The sequence below is a fragment of the Panthera pardus genome, unplaced genomic scaffold (genome assembly GCF_024362965.1).
Source record: "Panthera pardus isolate Hobbes unplaced genomic scaffold, ASM2436296v1 HiC_scaffold_25, whole genome shotgun sequence".
NCBI classification, from domain to species: Eukaryota; Metazoa; Chordata; class Mammalia; order Carnivora; family Felidae; genus Panthera; species Panthera pardus.
This window is the reverse complement of record NW_026526821.1, coordinates 85,170,653-85,177,924: the sequence shown is the minus strand read 5'-3', so window position 1 is coordinate 85,177,924 and position 7,272 is coordinate 85,170,653.

The following is a 7,272-nucleotide window of genomic DNA, read 5'->3' as shown; positions in this document are numbered from 1 at the left end:
CTTTTTTTTTTCCTTCCCCTCCCCCATGGGTTTCTGTTAAGTTTCTCAGGATCCACATAAGAGTGAAAACATATGGTATCTGTCTTTCTCTGTATGGCTTATTTCACTTAGCGTAACACTCTCCAGTTCCATCCATGTTGCTACAAAGGGCCATATCTCGTTCTTTCTCATTGCCATGTAGTACTCCATTGTGTATATAAACCACAATTTCTTTATCCATTCATCAGTTGATGGACATTTAGGCTCTTTCCATAATTTGGCTATTGTTAAAAGTGCTGCTATAAACATTGGAGTACAAGTGCCCCTATGCATCAGTACTCCTGTATCCCTTGGGTAAATTCCTAGCAGTGCTATTGCTGGGTCATAGGGCAGATCTATTTTTAATTTTTTGAGGAACCTCCACACTGTTTTCCAGAGCAGCTGCACCAGTGTGCATTCCCACCAACAGTGCAGGAGGGTTCCCGTTTCTCCACATCCTTTCCAGCATCTATAGTCTCCTGATTTGTTCATTTTGGCCACTCTGACTGGCGTGAGGTGATATCTGAGTGTGGTTTTGATTTGTATTTCCCTGATGAGGAGCGACGTTGAGCATCTTTTCATGTGCCTGTTGGCCATCCAGATGTCTTCTTTAGAGAAGTGTCTATTCATGTTTTCTGCCCATTTCTTCACTGGATTATTTGTTTTTCAGGTGTGGAGTTTGGTGAGCTCTTTATAGATTTTGGATACTAGCCCTTTGTTCGATATGTCATTTGCAAATATCTTTTCCCATTCCATTGGTTGCCTTTTAGTTTTGTTGATTGCTTCCTTTGCTGTGCAGAAGCTTTTTATCTTCATGAGGTCCCAATAGTTCATTTTTGCTTTTAATTCCCTTGCCTTTGGGGATGTGTCAAGTAAGAAATTGCTACAGCTGAGGTCAGAGAGGTCTTTTCCTGCTTTCTCCTCTAGGGTTTTGATGGTTTCCTGTCCCTTGAGGCAATTCTTGATGAGCTCTTAGATTATGCTTACATTATAAAAAAAGACCCTGTGGTTTTAATGCATAAAGGACCAAGCTATTGTTTTTATTTGCTTCATTTCTTCCTCTGTACAATTCTTTAGATAAGAGACAAAAGCTCCATTTGTAAAATTCTAATGCTGTGATTTTTTTTCTATAATGGCAGCAGGTTCCATACCTCATGGTGAAACATTAGAAGCACTCCCATTAAAATCAGGAACAAGAGGGGTGCCTGGGTGGCTCAGTCAGTTGAGCATCCAACTTTGGCTCAAGTCATGACCTCACAGCTCATGAGTTCGAGCCCCACGTCAGGCTCTGTGCTGACAGCTCAGAGCCTGGAGCCTGTTTCGGATTCTGTGTCTCCCTCTCTCTCTGCCCCTAACCCACTCTCATTCTGTCTCTGTCTCTCTCAAAAATAAATAAACATAAAAAAAAATCAGGAACAAGATAAGGATTCTGGCTGTCACTCCTACTACCAGTTCTATCCTGGAAGTTCTAGCTAATTCAATACAGCAAGAAAAATTAATGAAGTACAAATATATATAGCTGGCAGATTACATCATTGTTTGACTAGAAAATCTCTAGAATATGTTGAAAGAAATATTAAAACTAATAAGACAGTCCATTAGATTGGTCTGATAAAAGAGCAGCACAGGAAATGGAGTTGTTTTCATATTTATGGCGATAGCAATAACCAATGAAGAAAAGGCAAAGAAAAAAAATATTCCACTCACAGAGGCAACAATAATTATGAAGTACTTAGAAATAGGGGCACCTGAGTGGCTCAGTCGGTTAAGTGTCCCACTTTGACTCAGGTCATGAGTTTGAGCCCCGCGTTGGTCTCTGTGCTGACAGCTCAAAGCCTGGAGCCTACTTCAGATTCTGTGTCTGTCTCCCTCTCTCTCTGCCCCTCCCATGCTCATGCTCTGTCTCTCTCAAAAATAAATAAACAGAGAAAGAAAGAAAGAAAGAAAGAAAGAAGGAAAGAAAGAAAGAAAGAAAGAAAGAGAAAGAAAGAAAGAAAAGTGACAGGAAATATGCAAGGCCTATTAAGAAAAACACTAATACTAAAGGTCATAAAAGAAGAACAAAATAGGTAGAGGGCTGTTATGTTTCTGGATGAGACTGAATTTTGTAAATATGTTAGCAGTCCCCAAGTTGAATTATAATGTGGTGTACTCCAATTAACAGTCTTTCAGATTTTTACAGAATCTTTTAGATTCTGTATTGAATTTGGAAATTTGATTCTAAAGTTTATCTGCAAGAATAGCTGTGGCAATTTCAAAAAAGAAGACGGAGGGCTGTGGTAAGCAGCTTCTATGATGACCCCCAACCACTCCTGGAACTGATGTCTCTGGCCAATCGCCGGTGGGGACCTAAGGCCTGCAACCAGTCACACGAATGAGTTTGGAAATGGATCCTCCCCATCTTAGCATCGAGACAAACCCAGCCCTATATGACAGCTTTTCTTGTGAGAGATCCTAACCTAGAGGCTCCCAGCTAAGCCACACCCAGATTTCTGAGCCACAGAAATGTAGAGAAATAAATGTTTGTTGTTTTGTGTAACATTTGGGCAGTAATCAATAATAATATACCTATAAATATTTGATTCCTTTCTTTAACCACCACCACTTCTATCTCATTCAGCTTCTACTGAAACTTAAAACAGAGAACAGAGGAGTCATGGGCTCTGTGGATTCAAGGTTCCCCCCAACCCCATGAAAGTTAGGCTCCTCAAGACTCCTACTTACTCCCAGGTTGCCACATTGAAGAGTTTTATGTCAAAAAGCAGGCGCATTCACTGAAGGAATGTTCTGAAGGCTGTCCCACCCTCCCAGGGCAATCATTAACTTCCCATGTTCACAACCACTCAGGGTATGGCCAGCAGCCTCATGGGCTCACCAACCTGATTTCGCAGCCAAAACGAGGGCAGGTCCGTCTCTTAAAAGTGGACTCCTGGGGCGCCTGGGTGGCGCAGTCGGTTAAGCGTCCGACTTCAGCCAGGTCACGATCTTGCGGTCCGTGAGTTCGAGCCCCGCGTCAGGCTCTGGGCTGATGGCTGGGAGCCTGGAGCCTGTTTCCGGTTCTGTGTCTCCCCCTCTCTCTGCCCCTCCCCCATTCATGCTCTGTCTCTCTCTGTCCCAAAAATAAATTAAAAACGTTAAAAAAAAAAAAAAAGTGGACTCCTATCATTTCCAGCAGGTGAGACTGAAGAATAAAGTCAACACTTTCAGTGACAAACATTAAAGAAAAGAAAAGAAAAGAAAAGAAAAGAAAAGAAAAGAAAAGAAAAGAAAAGAAAAGAAAAGAAAAGAATTCTAACTCCCATGGGATCTCAGACAAGCAGATCCCCAGGAATCATCTCTCTTTGGGTTAGTTTCTTGGATGGCAGTGGAAGCTAAATTAAGTTTGGTTAGTTGGTTAAAGGAATCGAATTAAACATTAATTACATTAATTATCGATCGCTACATAAAAATTACCCTGATTTAGCAGCTTAAAGCAACAACACTGAGACACTGAAGTGCTCCAGAACCTAAAATGCTTACCACAGACCCTGGCGGCTCTCAACAGCGACAATCGCACTCATCCATCATCTGTGTTCCCACCAGTGCGCAGGTGCAAGAGGGGCGGTGAGGAGTCTTGGACAGAGCACAAGCCTTGGAATCAGTTCCTGTGCTGCCATTTATTAGCTGTACTTTCAACTTGCACTGCAGGCATGGGAGGGGCACTTGGCTTCTGTCAGAGGTATTTGAGAAAGTAAGAGGATGCCGAACAGAGGTATTTGAAATCCTCTACATGCAATGAGTACCGAACAAGCCCTAGAAATACAATGCACCATCCAGTAAACATAGACAACAATACCATGTTATAATCATCGAACTTGCTAAGAGACCGGAACTTAATTATTCCAACTGCTGAAAAGAAAGGATAATTACGTGATGTGTTAGAGGTGCTAATTATTGCCACAATGACAATCATATTACAATACATAAATATATCAAATTAACATGCTGTACACCTTAAATTTACACAATGTTATATGTCAAATATATTTTAAATATATGCCAAATAAAAAAAAGTAGATAAAATTTAAAAGCTAGACAAATCTAGTTACGTAATCATCTAGAGAACCCCAAGGATTATAGACAAAAATACACCTTAACAAGGCTGGAGGGCAAAACCATTTTAGAACTAGGGAATGCAAAGTCAAATGTCTGCCTGGAATGCAGTGTAAATAAGTGAAGCCTCAAAGGGCAGATAAAACCAGACCTGAAGGTCATCTAACTTCTTCAGCTTTTCTGGTGGGAGAGGAAGTCTTCAGTGCTTCTGTTTATGCTGGCTACTTGGTGAAGCAGCCAGCCAGTGGTGCCATGGCCCCAATGCCATGGCCTGTGAGATGCTCCAAGCTTCCCAGACAGCAGCTGACAGGGTTCCTGGGAAACATGGGAAATGATAGGATAGGAGCTGGGAGCAGAGGCTGAGCTGCCCTGCCAGAGTATATAGAGGAGACTGAATGCTTGTGCTACAGTGCTTTGATCATTTCCTGTGTAAATCTAGATTTGCCCATTTATTTTTAATGTTTGTGCATTATACGGAATAATTATGTTATTTAAAATGGTGTTTTGGGATAATCAGTCTGTTATGGATATGGAATGACAGAAGGACATATGAAAGTCAGAGAGATTTATTATACTCACAGGTCCTAAAAGAGAAAGGCACAGTGCTCCATGAAGGGGGCCACCGACAGGAGTGTCTAGGGAATGGGCTCAACCAAGCAAGTGGGGAGCCAAGAGAGAGTGAGGACATGTGGACAAGTGACTTTATTGGGGTCAAGGTGAAGTACACAAGCAAAAGGCATGAGGGGATTTCATCAATGCAACTGAATGCCACCAGGTCACAGGGAGGGCAAGAAGGGGAACCTGTGGCAGGGACCAGTGCTCTCATGCTGGTGCAACTGGTCACCTGGGCAGGCTGCCCTCAGCCAGTTTGTGTAATGTTAAGGCATCAGAAAAATATGAAGTTTTAAAAATTTCCAATAAAGGTTTAAAAAAAACATTGTGCAATCATCCTCTTGGTAGAAATGAACTTACAGAAAGGAAAGTACTAATTCTCATTTTTTTTAAGGGAAGTTGATGATACATGTCCACTCTGGGGTTCACGGTGATATCACTGACCACATGAAAACAAGAAGATACACATCTGCCAGAAAGCGTCAGCATCTACTATGAGAATTAGAAATTATTTTAAGAAGACTGTGGAATTTTCTGTCTGAATGCAGAAGGTGCATTTAGTTACATTCTGTGAAGTAGGACTTTCCATTTAGCTCAAATGACCATTCTTTTAAGTTAATTAACTCTGCTTTAGTTCAGTTCTTTTGGTCTGTGCAAACAAATGAAGCAATAGCCATTAGTGTTCTGGCTCCATTTATAAAAGAAAAATTCTATATAAACATTTCATATTGGTGTCTTCAAATGATTCTAATTAAAAGTCAGTTGAGCTGATTCCAATAATGGTTTGATCAGTTTTTTTCAATACTTACAAACTCATAGTAAAACTTGAGGAAGTTCATTCTGGTAGACATTTGACATTATAGTAAATGCTATTATAAATCCAAGTAGTAAGTTCAACATTGATGATAAAATTATTTGGGGTGTGTGTGTATGTGTGTGTGTATTGATAATCAGAACTTCAATGCAGCACAGTATTGTGATAAAAACTATGTTCTTATTAAATAAAGAAACTTATGGAGCAGAATTCTATCTCTAGAATTAGTTTTGTTGCATGTATAATTCATAGTTCTCAAACTTCAATATTTTATAAAACCACATAGACACTATAGTTGTCAACATTTATAAACATTATATACACAGAATAACAAAATTTTAAAATTAATTTACTGTTAAATACAAAAATAATCCCTTTAGTTTGGTAGAATTTCTCTGTTTACTTCCTGTTATCAATCAGATTTTAGAAATGTCTGTGCCTTTGAAAAACAATTTTGTCAATTGAAGTGTCTTACAATTACATAAAACCTTTTTAATAGGCCCTCTAAACTTTGGCTGCATTTTGAGCATAAACATTTCAGAGCTTCAGTTAAAGTATTCAATACTGTAACACCAAAACAACTTAACTTTTAAAGCTTTTAGAAAATTGGATTTATCGAAAACAAAGCCTATAGGCAGAAATGTTGAAATTTATCCCTATAAAAGCTAGAGGATCTAAAAAACTTATATAGGAGCTTTAATTGATATTCTCTAATTGTGCTTTGGAACATCTCCACTTGTCAGAAGAATTTCTTTTCTTAAATTGTGATAAATTACATATAATATTTACCACCTTAGCCATTTTCAAGTGTACATTTCAGTAATGTCAAATACCTTCACGTTGTTTTGCAAACAATCTTCAGAACTTTTTCATCTCGCAAAACTGAAACTCTACACCCATAAAACAACAATTGTTTATTTCCCACCTCTTCCCAGCTCCTGGCAAGCACCATTCTGCTGTCTGTCTCTATGAATTGGACTAGTCTACTCCCTCATAGAAGTGGAATCTTACAGTATTTGTCTTTTTGTGACTAGCTTATTTCACTCAGCACAATGTCTTCAAGGCTCATCCATGTGGTAGCAGGTGTCAGAATTTCCTTCTGTTTTAAGTTGAATAATATTCCGTTGTCCATAATACAACATTTTGTTTATCCATTTATCTGTCAGTGGACATTTGGGTTGCTTCCACCTTTTGCCTATTGCGCATAATAATGCTGCCATGAAAATGTCTTTGAGACCCTGCTTTCAATCCTTGGGGCAGATACCCAGAAGCGAAACTGATGGATCATATGGTAATTCTATTTTTAATTTTTTGAGGAACCACCATGATGTTTTCAACCGCAGCTGTACCATTTTACATTCCCACCAAACAGTGCATTAGGTTCCAATTTCTCTGTGTCCTGACCAACACTTATTTTCTAGGTTTTGTTGTTGTTGGTTTTTGAAAGTAGCCACCCTAATTGGTGTGAGGCAATGTTTTCCTGTGGTTTTGATTTGCATTTTACTAGTGATCACAGATATTGAGCATCTTTTCATATCCTTGTTGGCCATTTGTAAATCTTCTTTGGAGAAACGTCTATCCACGTCCTTTGCACATATTTTAATCATGTTATTTGCTTTTTCTGTTAGAATTGTAGAGGTTCTTTATATATTCTGGGTATTCACTTCTTATTAGATATAGGATTAACAATTATTTTCTCTCATTTTACAGGGTGACTTTTCACTGTGTTGGCTATG